The sequence below is a fragment of the Mobula hypostoma genome, chromosome 12 (genome assembly GCF_963921235.1).
Source record: "Mobula hypostoma chromosome 12, sMobHyp1.1, whole genome shotgun sequence".
Taxonomy (NCBI): domain Eukaryota; kingdom Metazoa; phylum Chordata; class Chondrichthyes; order Myliobatiformes; family Myliobatidae; genus Mobula; species Mobula hypostoma.
Window position 1 is genome coordinate 39,794,729 of NC_086108.1, and position 17,005 is coordinate 39,811,733.

At 38.8% G+C, this 17,005-nt stretch overlaps 1 protein-coding gene across 7 annotated transcripts in view; it reads left to right on the forward strand.

Annotated features, from left to right (window-relative positions):
* The window catches only part of nek7 (NIMA-related kinase 7), a 225,534-nt gene that overhangs the window by 73,768 nt on the left and 134,761 nt on the right, over positions 1 to 17,005 (forward strand). For 6 of the 7 annotated variants that reach the window (XM_063063872.1, XM_063063870.1, XM_063063868.1 and 3 more), the window contains one exon: positions 13,968 to 14,073. The gene's annotated coding sequence lies outside the window, so the exon portion shown is untranslated. The remainder of the gene's footprint in view (positions 1 to 13,967; positions 14,074 to 17,005) is intronic. The other variant, XM_063063871.1, reaches the window with a different exon arrangement.

Here is a 17,005-nt window from a genome sequence, read left to right on the forward strand (position 1 = left end):
CCTGAGTGGTAATCAGTCCATAGTAAGAGAAATTGTATACAAATGGAAGAAATTCAGTACTGTTGCTTCTCTCATTAGGAGAGGGCATCCTGCAAAGATTACACCAAGAGCACAACATGCAATGCTGAAAGAGGTGAAAAAGAACCCAAGGGTAATAGCAAAAGACCTGCAGAAATCTCTAGAACTTGCTAAAATCTCTGTTCTTGTGCCCACTATAAGTAAACACTGAACAAGAATAGTGTTCATGGAAGGATCCGCAGAGGAAACTATTGCTCTCCAAAATAAAAAAAAACATTGCTGCACATTTCAGGTTTGCAAAAGTCCACCTGAATGTTCCACAATACTTCTGGGACAATGTTCTGTGGCCACAATGGACAAATATTGAACTCTTTGGCGGAAATGCACACTGCTGGATTTGGAGGGGAAAAGGGCACTGTACACCAAAACCTCATCCCAACTGGGAAGCATGGTGGAAGGAGCATCATGGGTTGGGGCTGCTTTGCTTTCTCAGGGCCTGAACAGCTTGCAATCGTTGAGGGAACAATGAATTCAAAATTGTATCAAGACATTTTACAGGAGAATGTCAGGGTAGCGGTCTGTCACCTGAAGCTTAATAGAAGTTGGATGATGCAACAAGACAAGGATCTGAAACACAAAAGTAAATCTTGGAGTAGCCAAGTCAGAGTCTAGCTTTAACCCAATTGAGATGCTGTGGCATGACCTGAAGAGGGCTGTTCATGCAAGGTGTCCCAAAAATATTGATGAACTTAAACTGTTTGCCATGGAGGAATGGTCTAAATTCCTACTCGCCATTATGTAAGTCTGATTAGCAGCTACAGGAAATGATTGGTGGAGGTTATTGTTGCTTACGGAGGTTCTACCAGTTATTAAATACAAGGGTTCACATACTTTTTCTAGCCTGGGCTGTGAGTGATTAAGCAATGTGTTCAATAAAGGCACGAAAAGAATCAGAATCAGGTTTAATATCACCAACATATGCTGTGAAATTTGCTGACTTAGTGTTAGCATTACAATGCAATACATGATAATATAGAAAAAAATAAGTTAATCAGTTACAGTAAATATAGGTATATATATTAAATAGTTAAATTTTTAAAAAGTGCAAAAACAGAAATAATATTTTTAAAAAAGTGAGATAGTGTTCATGATTTCAGTGTCCATTTAGGAATCAGATGGCAGAAGAGAAGAAACTAAGAAACTGTCCCTGAAACACTGAGTATGTGTCTTCAGGCTTCTGTACCTCCTTCCTGATGGTAACAATGAGAAGAGGGCATGTTCTGGGTGATGGGGGTCCTTAATAATGGGCACTGCTTCTTGAAGATGTCTCGGATGCTATGGAGGCTAGAACCCAAGATGGAGCTGACTAATCTTACAACTTTCAGTAGCTACTTTCGATCCTGTGTAGTAGCTTCTTTCAATCATGCACAGGATTGAAAAGTACAATTGTTTGCGTTTTATTAGGTTAGGCAGATTGTGTTTGTCTATTATTGTGACTTAGATGAAGATCAGATCACATTTTATGAGTAATTAATGCAGAAAGCAGGTAATTGCAAAAGGTTTACAAACTTTTTCTTGCAACTATACTTGTTATATTGAATATCAATGATGCTATTAAATGTTGAATGTGTCAAGACTTCTGAAGATGGCGATGATCATAACGCAAAAATATTGTTTTTAATCTTGTGAAAAGAATCACTCACATTGTTCATTCCTCAGTTCAAATAGAAATACATTTATTTGACCCAATCTGGCACTTGTAGTTGAGAGATGGTAGTCTACACATTCCGAAAATTTATGCTGAATATGGTATTTTACATATAATTAAAGAGATGGTACAGGCATTGCTTATGTGCACATATTTTTATTATTTGGAGCTATTGAAAGAAAACAGTGCAATTATTTATAAACATACCAATTTTTGATGTTTTGATGAAAAGATCAATAATAAAGGGTAAAAATACATTGTTCTGGAAACTTCTGTTGTGATGGTGTCTACTTGTTCTATAATGTTATTTTAGTGAAGGCTAAACCATAAGATATTTCTTTCACATTTAGCTCAAGGCTCTGTGTAATGACTTGATCTGTATAAATAATATGCAAGATGAGCATTTCATTGTATCTTGGTACATGTGATAATAATACACCAATATAGCTATGCTGTGCTCTAAAATACCAATATAGAAACTCTGTTTATAACTGCTGAGTAAAACTTCTCTGAACCAGTGTGGTATGTTTGGCATTCTCAGTGATTGTATTTTATGGGTATCCTAAACTACCATACTTTAGTCTTGTACATGTTAAATATTATTTCTAATTCAACATATTGTACCAAAGATATTCATATTTTATGACCTCATCTGTTTGTTTTTCCATGTTTTAAAAACTTGCCACAAAAGTATGTCTATGGTCACCATGTTGTTGGAAAGATGCTGTCAAATTGGAGAGCATATGGAAAAGATTTGGAAAGATACTGCCTGGACTAGAGGCTGTGAAATGTAGGGAGAGAATCTTATTTCTGGAGCATAGGAAAATGAGAGAGATCCTGCAGGTTTATAAAATCATGAGGGGAATAGACTAGGTGGATGGATGGTCATAGTCATTTCCCAGAGTTGGTGAGTCTAAAACTAGAAAGCACAGATACAAGATAAGAGGAGATACTTAAAGGAGACTGGAGAAGTAACTTCTTTATACAGAGGGTTGTGAGAATCTGGAATGAGTTGCCTGAGGAAGTGGTCAAGGTGGGTACAATTGCAATGTCTAAGAGGCATTAGATAGGTTCACAGAGGGAATGGCTTGGTGTAACAGAGAGGTGTCGTTGGCATGGACCAGATAGGCTGAAGGGCCTTTTTCTGTGCTCTGTTACTCTAAGGTGCCACTACTTTTCCAGTCAGAACCATTTTCTTGCACGTCCCTTAAGATTCAAAAAATATGTTCATAAGTATTTTGAAAATATTCAGTGATGTGCTAAACCCCTCCCTGCTTTCTTGGGTATGGAATTCCAGTTTTAATGTCCTCGGTGTGAAGAAATTTCGCCTTGTCCTGAATAACTGACTCCCTCATTTTGAGACTGTGACCTTGGATTTTTAGACACAGTAGCCGAAAGTAGTATCTTCATATATCCTGTCAAATCCCAGAAGAATTATGTATGTTTCAATGAGATCACATCTTAGGGTTTGAAACAAGTTATCTTCACTATTTTTCAACCACGAGTGTCTTAGGCACAAATAGTCCATCATGAGTACGGAGTGTTGTGATTCTACAGGGCAACTTGTGGAACTAAAACAAAACCTGCTTGTATAAACTACGCTTGTAGGAAACTTAGAAAAATATCAGAAATTGGCAAGACACCAAAACATCTTCACATAATAATGCTCTTTCAGACACAAATAGTCTTGCCCACTGCCTCCCTTCTTTGCATCTCATCCACCTACCTCTTCACATCTTGCACTTGCTCTTCCACATCACTGAAGTTTCCTATTCCTCTTCCTCATACAGTAATTTAGCCGCTTTCTTGAATATCATCACCTTCCTTTAGCCTCTGCACCTCCTCCCTCTCAAAGCACACTTGACTTTACTTTGTCTACTCACCTGGCAACATTCTCATTGATACATAATAGAATATAAAAACAATATTTTAAGAGCTGCACGTTGGGTTAATGGGAACCATCACTGGCTCTTTGCCATTGCTGTGAAAATGTCACTCTAAACTGTAATGGGTATAGGCAGCTGATTTGTTTGGAGCTTTGTATGTGAGATGTTTAGCATGTATATTAATCAAACTGAATCTTGTCCTCTGATTTTTTGATGTTTCTTGTAAAAACAGTAAATACTAAAGCCTTTGTAGTACAGAATTATTATTTGCTCTTTGTAATTGTTGAAAAATTATCTATTTAGATATTGTTTTGTATTCTACTTCGACAAGCTCATCAGAATACGTGTATTCAAATGACTAGGGATGGTGTGGGTTCATAGAGGGTATTGTGGGCAGCAAGTTGCATATTTTAGGTGGGCTATCTTTAGCTTTTAGGTAGTTGCTAAGTATGCATTTATCAGTCTTTTGGGAAGTCTTTCTAAGTACTGTATACTTGCACTTGAGTTTGGAATTTTGAGTATTTTAGTTAATGTTCAGTTTTCTTGCATTTTTTAAAGAGGTGGATAGTCAGAGGTTTTTTCCCCAAGGCTGGAATGGCTAGCATGAGAGGGCACAGTTTTAAGGTGCTTGGAAGTAGGTACAGAGGAGATGTCAGGAGTAAGTTTTTTTTTAACGCAGAGAGTGGTGAGTGCATGGAATGAGCTGCTGGTGACGGTGGTAGAGGCATATACGATAGGGTCTTTTAAGAGACTCCTGGACAGGTACATGAAGCTCAGAAAAACAGAGGGCTTTGGGTAACCCTCAGTAATTTCTATGTTAAGGACATGTTCGGCACAACTTTGTGGGCCGAAGGGCCTGTATTGTGCTGTAGGTTTTCTATATATAGCACAGCAGCAGCCTCTTCTAGCCCAACAAGCCCATGCCACCCAATTATACCCATGTGACCAATTAACCTATTAATCAGTATGTCTTTGGAGTGTGAGAGGAAACTGGATCACCTGCAGGAAATCATGTGGTCACTGGGAGAATGTACAAACTCTTCACAGATAGCATCAAAATTGAGCCGGGGTTGCTGGCACTGTAGTCACATTACGATAACTGCCTCGCTACTGTGACACATTCTATCTCCATATCAGAGGAATATCTTTGTATTACAGAGATGCTTTCAGAAATGTATTTATTTGGAATGGACATTGAAATATCCTGTAGTAAAATGTGGAACAATGGTGCAGGTAAAAATCTTCCTTACAAGAAAATCTGATTTTAAAAGAAGGAAATAATAGGACATTCATTGAGTCTTTTCTCTTGCTATATACTTCATGCAGATGTTGCAAAGACTGCACAGCAATATTTTGTTGAATCTGATCATTTTGAAGTAAATTTTTCAGCGTGTTTACATGCAATGTTAGAAATCGTTTTGCATGAACAATTATAGTAAATATACACTTTGGAATAACATGAAGTGGTGAGCTTTGGAAGTGTGTTTGACTTGACATGGACCAGAGCAGCAAAAGCGGTACTTTTTAAACTCCTAACATCTGAATTCCTAGGTATATCGTCATTTAGGCACCAAGCCTAATAAAGAAATATCAAGGTGAATTATAAAGCATAAAAGTTGTGTCTTGAGGTTCATCTTAAGGTATGGGAATGTCAAATGCTAGAGGGTATAGATTAAGGTGAGAGGAGGGAAGTTTCAAGGAGTTCTGTATAGTGTGTAGTACCTGGAATGCACTGCCAGGAGAGATGGTGAAAGCAGATATGATAGCAACATTTAAGAGACATTTAGACAGGCATATGAACAGATAGGAGATTGAGGGAGATTGACTATATTGAGGCAGATGGGTTAAGTTTAAGTTGGCATCATAGTTGGCACTGATATAATTGAGTGAATGGCCTATTCTTGTGCTGTATTGTGTTATGTCCCGTAGCATACAACGTGATTGATACTGGAATTTGCTGCAAGTTAGGACATGGGGAGGAGAGATAGAATGAATGACTCAGACTTCCCAGAAGTTTGTTGAAACTATCAGTTCTTCAGTTAACAGGAGAGTGAACATGAGCTTCAGAAACTGTTGGGGTGAGATAGAGCCAGGCAAAAGTATGTAGGTCCAAATAAGTGGTTAGAAACTAGAACAGTGCTGCATAGAACCTTTCCTGCTACATAGCCTTTCATTGTTCTTTTATCTGTCTGCCTAAGAGTTTATTAAATGTACCTAATGTATCTGCCTCTACCATTACCCCTTGCAGTGCATTCTATGCATTTACCACACTCTGTAAAAGAAAAACTACTATCTCTGACATTTCCCCACCACATACCTTTGTCCAGTCACCATATAAGTATGTTATCTGATATTAGCCATTACCACTGCGGTGGGGGGGGGGGGGTTGCTTGTTGTCCACTTTATCTATGCCTCTTATCATCTTATACAACTCTATCAAGTTTCCTGTCTTCCTTCTTCATTACAAAGAGAAAAGGTCTAGCTTGCTCAATCTTTCTTTGGAAGACATGTTCTCTAATCCAGGTAGCATCCTGGTAAATCTACTGTGCACTGTCTGTAAAGCTTCTGCATCCCTCGTGTAATGAGGTTACCAGAACTAAATACAATACTCCCAAGAGTGATCGATCTAGAGTTTTATAGAGTTGCAGCATTACCTTGTGGATCTTGAACTCAATCCCCCGACTAACAAAAGGCCAGCACACCCCCATACACTTAATTTGCATGCAACACACATAAATGCTGAAGGAACGCAGCAGGCCAGGCAGCATCTATAGGAAGAGGTACAGTCGACGTTTTGGGCTGAGACCCTTCGCCAGGACATAATTTGCATGGCAACTTTGAGGCATCTTTGGACTTGGAACCCAAGATCCCTCTGTTCCTCCACGCTGCTAAGAATCCTGCCATTAACTTTGTATCTGCCATTGGGTTTGATCTTCCAAAGTGTATAAGAATCAGAATCAGGTTTATTGTCACTGGCATGTGACGTGAAATTTGTTAACTTAGCAGCAGCAGTTCAATGCAATACATAATCTAGCAGAGAGAGAGAAAAAAAACGTAATAAATAAACAAATCAATTCCGTATATGGAATAGATTGAAAAAATGTGCAAAAACAGAAATACTGTATATTTTTAAAAAAAAGTGAAGAAGTGTTCAAAGCTTCAGTGTCCATTTAGGAATTGGATGGCAGAGGGGAAGAAGCTGTTCCTGAATCGCTGAGTGTGTGCCTTCGGGCTTCTGTATCTCCTACCTGATGGTAACAGTGAGAAAAGGGCATGCCCTGGGTGCTGGACATTCTTAATAATGGACACTGCCTTTCTGAGACACCGCTTCATACTTCTCTTGATTGAACGCCATCTGCCACTTCTCAGCCCAGTTTTACATCTCATTTTAACCTACGGCAGTCTTCTACACAATCCACAACACCACCAACCTTTGTGTCATTTGCAAACTTACTAATCCAACCTTGCACTTCCTCATCTAAGTTGTTTATAAAAATCACAAAGAGTGGAGATTCCTGCAGGACACCACTAGTCATATAACTCCTGGAAGAATATGCTCCAATTGCACCACCCTCTGCCTTTTGTGGGCAAGCCTTTTCTGAATTATTGGCAACAATGCAGTAATCTCTTTTCTTGCCTCCCATACTAATCTGACTTGATCCTGGCGACTTATCTATCCTAATGTTTTTCAAAAGTTCGAACACTGCCTCATTCATAACCTGGATGTGTTCCAGCACATTAGTCTGTTCTATGCTGACCTCACATTCATCAAGGTCCTTCTCACTGGTGTATACTGAAGCAAAGTATTCATTAAAGATACCCCTTCCCTACTCTGACCCCAGACACATGTTTCATCTTTTTGCCCTGAACCTGACCCTCTCTTGAGTTATCATCTTCCTATTCACGTGTGTTGAACGCCTGGTGGTTTTGCCTAATACTACTCGCCAGGCCTTCCCATGTCCACTTATAGTTCTTGAGCTTTATCCTGGCTGCCTTATAACTCTCAAGAGCCCTGTCCGAAATTTGCTTCCTAAACCTTAAGTAAGCTTTCTCCTTCCTCTTGACTAAGTGTTCCACCTCTCTTGTCCAATATGGTTTGGGTTAAGTAGTATCACTTATTATAAGACCATAAAACATAGGAGCAGAGTTAGGCCATTTGGCCCATTGAGTCTGCTCCATGCCATCATTGCTGATTTGTTAACCCTCTCAACCCCATTCTTTTGCCTTCTCCTTATAACCTTTGATGTCCTTACTAATTAAGAAACCATCAACTTCCACTTTAAATATACCCAATGATTTGGCATCCACAGCTGTCTTTGGCAATGAATTGCACAGATTCACCATGCTCTGACTAAAGAAATTCCTCCTCGTCTCTGTTCTAAAGGGATATCTGTGTATTCTGAGGCTGTGCCATCTTGTTCAAGACTCCCCCATTATGGAAAACAGTTTCTCCATATTCTCTGTATTTAGGCCCTTCAATATTCAATAGGTTTTGATGAGATCCCCTTGATTTTCTAAACTTCAATGAGTACAGGCTCAGAGCCATCAAATGCTCCTCATATGGTAACACTTTCATTTCCGGGATCATTCTCTTGATTTTCCTTTTGACCCTCTCCAATGCCAGCACATCCTTTCTCGGATAAGAGGCCCAGAACTACTCAGAATACTCCTACGTGTGATCTGACCAATACCTTATAAAGTCCCAGCGCTAAATCCTTGTTTTTTAAATTCTTGTCCTCTTGAAATGAATGATAACATTGCCTTCCTTACCACAAATTTAACCTGCAAGTTCTCCTTTAGAAATCCTGCACCTCTGAGTTCTGAATTAGCTCCCCCGTTTAGAAAATGGTCTATGCTTTTATTCCTTTTAAGTATTCTGAAGATCATCCTGGGGCAGATTGGATGGTATGAGGGAAATGAGTTGGAGGCCAAGAAATAAAGATTGTGAAAGGGGGCTGAAGGCAATGACTTTAATATTCCCAGTCTCCAAATGGAGAAACTTATGCCCATGCATTGAATGGTGTAGATCAAGGAAGTTTGTAAACTAGGGAGTGTTAGTGAGGTAGAGTTGCATGAGTTCATCTCATGTCTGGAAATTAACAAATTTGGATGTTGCTTTTTTTTTTGAAAAGTGTTGAGGAATAAGAAGGGGCTAAGATAAATCCTTGCAGTTCACTTCAAGTAATAGTCAGAGCGATTCAGCATGGAAACTGATCCTTTGGCCCACCATCACTGTCAACCAGTGAGCACTCATCCATATGAAACTTTCTTCGAGCACTCGGTTTATAATCTTCACTGCCAAGATGATTTAAATGCAGTTGGTAACTGTGCTTCCACCACTCTCTGGCAGGGCATTTCAGGTATTCATCATTTCCTGTGTGGGGGTAAGAAGTCCCATTCAAATCCCCTCTAAATTTCTGAGACAACCCCATCAATGTACACCTTCATACATATCCAAATCACTTACATATATTTTAAGAAAAAGATCCCAACACTGATTCTTGAGGAATGCAATCAGTTACTTGAATCTAATCATAGAAACAGCCCTCTGCAGCCCTCTCTCTCTCTCTCTCTCTCTCTCTCTCCTATTGTTAAGCCTTTTTTTGATCTGAGTTGCCTTGAATTAAATGGGCCCTAACTTATGGACCAGTCTCCTGTGTGGCAGGTTTGGCAGCAAGGAACAAATGAGGGATAAGAATTGCAAAAGAATACTTAAGGAGGAAATCAGTACAGATAAGTATAGATTTGGACAAATGCAGTTTTACCTAGCTATACGATGATAGAAACATTGAAGGAAGGTGGAATTGTTAAAGGATGCGGATTGACTGATAAAAGCAAGCAAAGTTTATTAATGTCATTAGCAACTTTGATTCGAGATGTTTTGATATGATGCCAGAGAATGAAGTAATTGAAAATCACGAAGAATTCAGGAGATGGGCATAAATTTCAGAGATTATGCAATGGAATGGTAAGATTGATTGAGATGGGGTGGCACCTTGAAAAGAGGGATGGTTGAGGTTTTTGAGCTGAAGGATAATGGCAGATTTGCTGGCAATATAGCATTTCCTGAGAATAGACAATTAACAAAAAAAAGCTAACGAGAACAAAGAAATGCAAACTTTAGTCTAGTAGTCAATGAACACTGACTGATGGTCTTCGTCAATATGTCAAAGTCCATGTACCGCCCACACTGGTTGCGAGCAATAAGGGTAATGGGTGTGCAAGGTGGGATGGAAAGGGGAAAATGGGCTTGAAGATCGTTTGCAATGTGGAATGGTCAAGGACAGAGATGGGAAATTAGAGTTAGTCTGTTGGTGTTTGTAGCCAAAGTTGCAGAAAAATGATTAATGGAGATAGCTGGGATTTTAGCATGTAAGTAAGTTGGGAAAGCTACTTTTTCTTTTTTATCCCCAGGATGTATGTGGACAAAAGTGGTATTTGAAGGAATATGAGTGGTGGGCAGTACATTGAAGTATCAGAAATCACATTATCTGTTACTGAATTGGAAGCAGAAAGGTTACAAGAGATGGCAAGTACAAGGATATTTTCTTGAGTTTACATGGAGAGTGAGATTAAGAAATGGGAGGACAATGACAAAGAATGAATTAAGATGAAGGTAGAAATTTCACAGGTTATGTTACTTGATCTATAAAGTTGAGGAAGAAGGTAACTAATGAAGATATCAGTGGAAAAATGTATGTAGTACATGGATGAATAATAGTAGGGGGCTTTAAACCAAAAGGTGAGAAGATTGGAACAACCAAAGACGCCCCAAAACAAGAGAAAATCACAGATGTGTAGAGAGCAGTCCAGCAGGTGGAGTGGGCATGACTTGGTAAAAGGATGCACACTACTGCTGCAGTAATCTTGGCAGAACAAGTGGTGTAAGGTTGAATTAACGAAAATGCTTACTTTCAGGTGTCTTCACTAAGGTTTTTGTCAGGTTGTGGTGGTGATTTAGTTAAAGGTTCTTGAACTGGAAGAAAATGTTTAGAGAGCTGATAATTCATATTCTGGAAGGTTATTGGATATGAAAGAAATGAACAGTTCATGAAGGGTGGGAAGTTTAGTGAGAGAAAAGATTGGGGTTCCTTGCAAGGAGGTGATGGTGCCTCTCTCTGGGTAACTTGGAAGTTGAAGAGGAACACAGGAAGAAATCTTAATCATGAAGGAGTCTAGGGTGGGATGATGATAAGAGTAGAAGATTGAGTACTGTTGAAGATTTGGTATTGTATTTGGAATAACAGGTTGCTCAAGAGCCACTACAATAGTCCACAATTTCCATCTGCTTCAAGAAAACCTCCATCATTCCAGTCCTCAAGGAAAATCATGTCCTGGCTCAGTGACTATTGATCATTGCCTTTAAAACTTAAGATAATGAAGTGCTTTGAAAGATTAGCCAACAGCAACACCAGCCTCCTGTTTGACCTTGGCTCCTTGTGATTTGCATACTAGAAAACTAGGTCTCTGGAGGACACTGTATCCCTTGCACTACAAACAGCAGTAGGTCACCTTGACAATAAGAATACATTTGTCAGGATGCTCAATATCAATTACAGCACAACTTTTAACAACCGAATACCTAAGAAGATCTATCCTAACCCTCAGTCTTAGTGCTCTCCAAAGTTCAGTGCTCAGTTCCATGTTCTACTCCATGTGCCGAAATACAGCAGCATCTTGATCATTTCTAAGTTTGCCAGTATCTCCACTGTTATTAGGTTGGATCAACAACAGTGATACAATGGAGTACAGGTATGAGATCGTAAACCTTGTATCATGGTGTGAGAATGACAACCTAGCTCAAAATGAAAGAGCTGGTTGGGGTATGGGATAGGGTAGGGTGGGGTCGTGTGAGGGTGATCACAACCCTGTCCTTGTCAGTGGAGCTACAATAGAGCTGGTTGATAGTTTCAGGTTCCTAGACATTCATATCATCAGTCACCTCATCTGGTCCATCCATACTGATGTGGTGATTTAAAAAAAACATTGGTTTCTCGGGCATCTGGAAAATTTAACTTATCCTCAAGAATTCTCTTGAACTATTACAGATGCACTTCAGAAAGCATTTTTATTGGTTGCACATCGATATAGTGTGGCAACTGCTATTCTCTGGACCAATGGAACATGCAGAGAGAAGTAAACACAACCCAGTCCATACTGGATCTTCACTTTCTTCCATGTGATCTATCTTCATAGTGGATTGCTTTAGGAAGGCTTATGGTATCATCAAGGATGCCTAATACCTTTTATCTCTTGTATTTTCTGGGAGAAGATACAGGAGCTTGAAAGACTGGATGACCATATTCCCCATTGCCATAAAATTACAAAAACAATCACCTCTTTCACATACCTTTCCTTGTGGTACTGCTGCCACATTATTGGACTCTTAATTCTACTTTTCTTGGTTACACAATTATTGTCACTAGCATTTCTTGCACTACTTCAAATTTCACTACAATCTTTGTATCATTCTGTTCTTTCGTAGTAGTTGTATTACCATGCATAGCGTTTACTCTGTGAGCTTTGTGTGAAAAGGAATTTCATTGCACTCCAGCATATATAACTATAGGTTAGTCTGAATCTGAGAAATGGAAGTGATGGACTTAGTAAAGAGAAGAAGAAGAGGGGAAAATATTGAAAAAGTATACTAATATTTAAGTAGGAAACCTTGCTAATGTACAAATTATTATGTTTTATACAGAGCATTTGGAGTATTCTGTACAATTTTAGTCTCCTAACATAAGAAAGGAATATACTATTAGACGGAGTGAGTCTTCAGTGCACAAGATTGGTTCCAGACATGCTGTTGTAACAGGGGAGATTAGAGAATATAGTCCAACTGTATTTTCAAGAATAAGAACTGCTTTTTTTTTAATTGAAGCGAAAGGGATGACAGGCAAAACGCAGATACTCAGACCTAAATAGCTTATGTCTTATTCTGAGACTGAACTCTGGCTGATCAATTCAAACCCAGAGTTGGAGCCTCACAAATAGGGGTAGGGCATTTAGGAGTGAAATGAGAAGTTTTCATACTCAGTGAGTAGTGAACTATTGGAATTCTGAGGGTTGTGGAGGCTTGGTCTTTTATGTTCATTCAAAACAAGGATTGGTAGATTTCTGGATTTTAATTGAATCAAGGAATATGTAGATACTGCAGTAAAATGGTACAGGTGTAAAATTGGCAATGATCTCAATGAATAGTGAGGAAGGTTTTAAGGACTAGGTGGCTGCTGTTATTTTTTGGTTGTTTTGAAAAAGATTATAGTAATAGGGAATGATTGAGATCTAGACTTAATATCCAAAGGTAGTATGGTTAAAGATGAGGTGTAGTCTATATGAAGTATTGGTGAACCATCTTCCAGCTTCAAAAATAGGTGACTCATTTGAATGAAGTTCAGAATCGGAATCAGAATCAGATTTAATATCACCAACAAATTAGTTGTTATGTGGTAGCTGTACATTGCAATACACAATAAAAATTATTAAAAACATTAAGTAAATAGTGCATGAAGAGAAAAAAGCATTAAGAGCATTAATGATGGCAGAGGGGAAGAAGCTATACCTGAATCATTGAGTATGTGCCTTCAGGCTCCTGTACCACCTCCCTGATGGTAGCGGTGAGAAGAGGGTATGTCCTGGGTGATGAGGGTCCTTAATGATGGATACTGCCTTTTTGAAACATTGCTCCTTGAAGATGTCCTGGATGCTGGGGAGGCCAGTACCGATGATGGAGCTAACTGAGTTCACAACTTTCTACAGCTTATTTTTATCCTGTGCGCACCACCCCCCCAACCCAGCCCATACCAGATGGTGGTTAAGCTTTTGAAAAGAAGTAGTTTTGATGTTAAAGTACAGTTTATAGAGCAGAAAAACAAATGGCAACAGTTCAGAAGCCGTGGAGAATATTCCTTTGCCCAAGATAGGCAGTGTGTTCCACATCATTGAACCTGTGATGTAAGCTGAAATGTGCCTTTATTCAAGACCATGTTTCTGAAGCAGTCAAACTACATTGCTGGAGAAATGCTAAAGGATGTAAATGAAGAGAAAGGAGATCTATTAGGAACTTGCTTCTCAGCAACTATCTTTAGGACAATTGATGTAAATTTTTAATATGGATAGGTTTGGTTAAATCAGATGGTCTATTCTTCTGCATGGTGTCTTTGTATATCTTTTGTATTTTCACTGCTGTGCCACTGATTATTGTTTGTTGTTGACTGAGAGATCACTTTCTGAATGAAACTTTGAAATTTCATTCATGGCAGATACAAAATCAATTTGTTCAAACATGTTTAAGTTCTGAAAGTATTAATTATAAATAGTGACAACATTGAAGTGGTGATATATTTTATTAACAGTAGAATGCTGCTCTTCAATCAAGACAACATGTAAAGTGACAAATCCACACGCGTCTCCTGGAACGTTTCAATAGCAGAAGACTCATCCATTGTGGTATCAGGCAAGGTAAGCATTTGCAACACAAGTTCTGTCCATTTTTTTGGTAATAAAATGCTGATGAAATGGGCAACAAAATTAAATGAATAGCAATTTAAATTGAAAGACTTTTCCCTAAAAAGTGTTATTGGTAATATAGCAGATAGTAATGAAAGACGAGCGATTATTAACTGTTAAGAAGCGCTGAATCACTATGCTATTTTTCCTCCTGATTTCCATGCTGTGAATAGTTTCTTTCAACGAAATAATGAAGTTAGCATTTTGAAGAGCTTGACATAAAAACATTAAAAAATTAATATCAAAATAACAAAATTTGAACATATTCTTGCAGTATGATAGGAGTATCAAAGATGCCTTCTTTTAGAATTAAGTTTCAAAGTTTTTCTTCTTAAGACTGTTGGCGTATTATAGTTAAATATAAAATAGTATTGCAGATTGGATACTTCCTGCTTGTATTACTACAACAGCTCCTGAGCATATTTAGAATCTTCATCCAGGCTAATGTTCCTAAACTTAATGGTACTAATCAGATGTTTAGGTCACTGCTCTCTTGATAATCTAAACCCTCCTACTAATGTGCAAAATTTGTATCTTTTCCTTGTTATCCTTTATATCTTTTTACGAATTTTTTGATATTACTTGCATGTGGTAAAATTGGACATTTTAAAGAAATTTAGTTGAAATTCATTAACTTTCTGTCTCTAAGAAACAAAATCAAACTCTATAATATGCATTTTCAAAGTCTCAAGTTTTTAATTTCTTGTTTGTGCTTCCAAAATAATGGTAAGACTGGGATTAAGATGCTGCTGTTAACATGCAAGTTTCAAAAATTGGTGTTAAAATTTTGGTATTTTGAATGAAACTGCAGACATTTGTTCTGCTCATTTTGCAGGAACAGGTGCTACATATGTGAGATGATAAATGACATTTTCACATGTTACTGCTGCCAACAGCAAAGGATATGTTGGCTAATTCTGGCTATTAATTATGTTACCTTTACAAGTATACATGTTGTAACATCCAGATCTTAGGGTTGGAATGAATATGGCTTCAATTAACTGCTCCTGCAATACTACTTGATCTTCTTTCCATGCAAAACACTTAAAAATCAAACTAATCTTGTAGGGTTGGGCAAATTACTCCACAGATGCTGCATTATTGACTTTCATATCAAACTGAATGACTTTTCTCCTCCATAGTGTATGCCATAGAAACATAGAAAACATACAGCACAATACAGGCCCTTCAGCCCACAAAACTGTGCTGAACATGTCCCTACCTTAGAACTACCTGTGCTTTACCCATAGCCCTCTATTTTTCTAAGCTCCATATAGCCATCCAGGAATCTCTTAAAAGACCCTATCGTTTCCGCCGGCAGCCCATTCCACGCGCTCACCACTCTCTGCATTTAAAAAAAATTACCCCCGACATCTCCTCTGTGCCTACTTCCAAGCACCTTAAAACTATGCCCTCTTGTGCTGGCCATTTCAGCCCTGGGGAAGAGCCTCTGAACTATGCACAACGATCAATGCCTCTCATTATCTTGTACACGTCTACCAGGTCACCTGTCATCCTCCATTGCTCCAAGCAGAAAAGGTCTAGTTCACTCAACCTATTCTCATAAGGCAGGTTCCCCAATCCAGCCAACATCCTTGTAAAACTCCTCTGCACCCTTTCTATGGTTTCCAAGTCTTTCCTGTAGTGAGGTGACCAGAATTAAGCACAGTACTCCAAGTGGGGTCTGACCAGGGTCCTGTATAGCTGCAACATTAGCTCTTGGCTCTTAAACTCAATCCTACAGCTGAAGAAGCCCAATGCACCGTATGTCTTCTTAACCATGGAGTCAACCTACATAGCAGCTTTGAGTGTCCTATGGACTCAGACCCCAAGATCCCTCTGATCCTCCACACTGCTCAGAATGTTACCATTAATGCTATATTCTGCCATCATACTTGACCTACCAAAATGAACCATCTCACACTTAATCTGGGTTGAACTCCATCTGCCACTTCTCAGCCCAGTTTTGCATCCTATCGATATCCCGCTGTAACCTCTGACAGCCCTGCACGCTATCCACAACATCCCCAAACTTTGTGTCATCAGCAAATTTACTAGCCCATCTCTCCACTTCCTCATCCAGGTCATTTATAAAAACCACGAAGAGTAGGGGTCCCAGAGCAGATCTCTGAGGCACACCACTGGTCACTGGCCTCCATGCAGAATATGACCCGTCTACAACCACTCTTTGCTTTCTGTGGGCAAGCCAGTTCTGGGTCCACAAAACAATGTCCCCTTGGATCCCATGCCTCCTTACTTTCTCAATAAGTCTTGTATGGGGTACCTTATCAAATGCCTTGCTAAAATCCATATACATTACATCTACGACTCTACCTGCATCAATGTGTTTAGTCACAGCCTCAAAAAATTCGATCAGGGTCGTAAGGCACAACTTGCCTTTGACAAAGCCGTGCTGACTATTCCTAATCATATTATGCCTCTCCAAATTTTCATAAATCCTGCCTCTCAGGATCTCCTCCATCAACTTACCAACCACTGAAGTAAGACTCACTGGCCTATAATTTCCTGGGCTATCCCTACTCCCTTTCTTGAATAAGGGAATACTTCAACGTGCCATGTTGAAGTATTCTGTTGTTATCTACATTGTAGTAAATAATAAATGAGACAGAGATTTAAAATGTACTGCTTGGTCTTCATTTGAATTGAGTACCTGGAATTTTTGCAGAGCCAAATTTCCATGTCCAAGATCATCATATTTTTCTTACAAACTGCAATTTTAATTCAAAATTCCTAAGCACTGCATAAATCTATTAAAGCAATCTTGTTTTATTTTCTGGAACTTCAGAACTGAATTTGCTGAATCCAGAGGATGTGTTTGAGAGGCTGTTACCTAGCAGGAAATTTTTTAAGTCCTCAGTGTTCA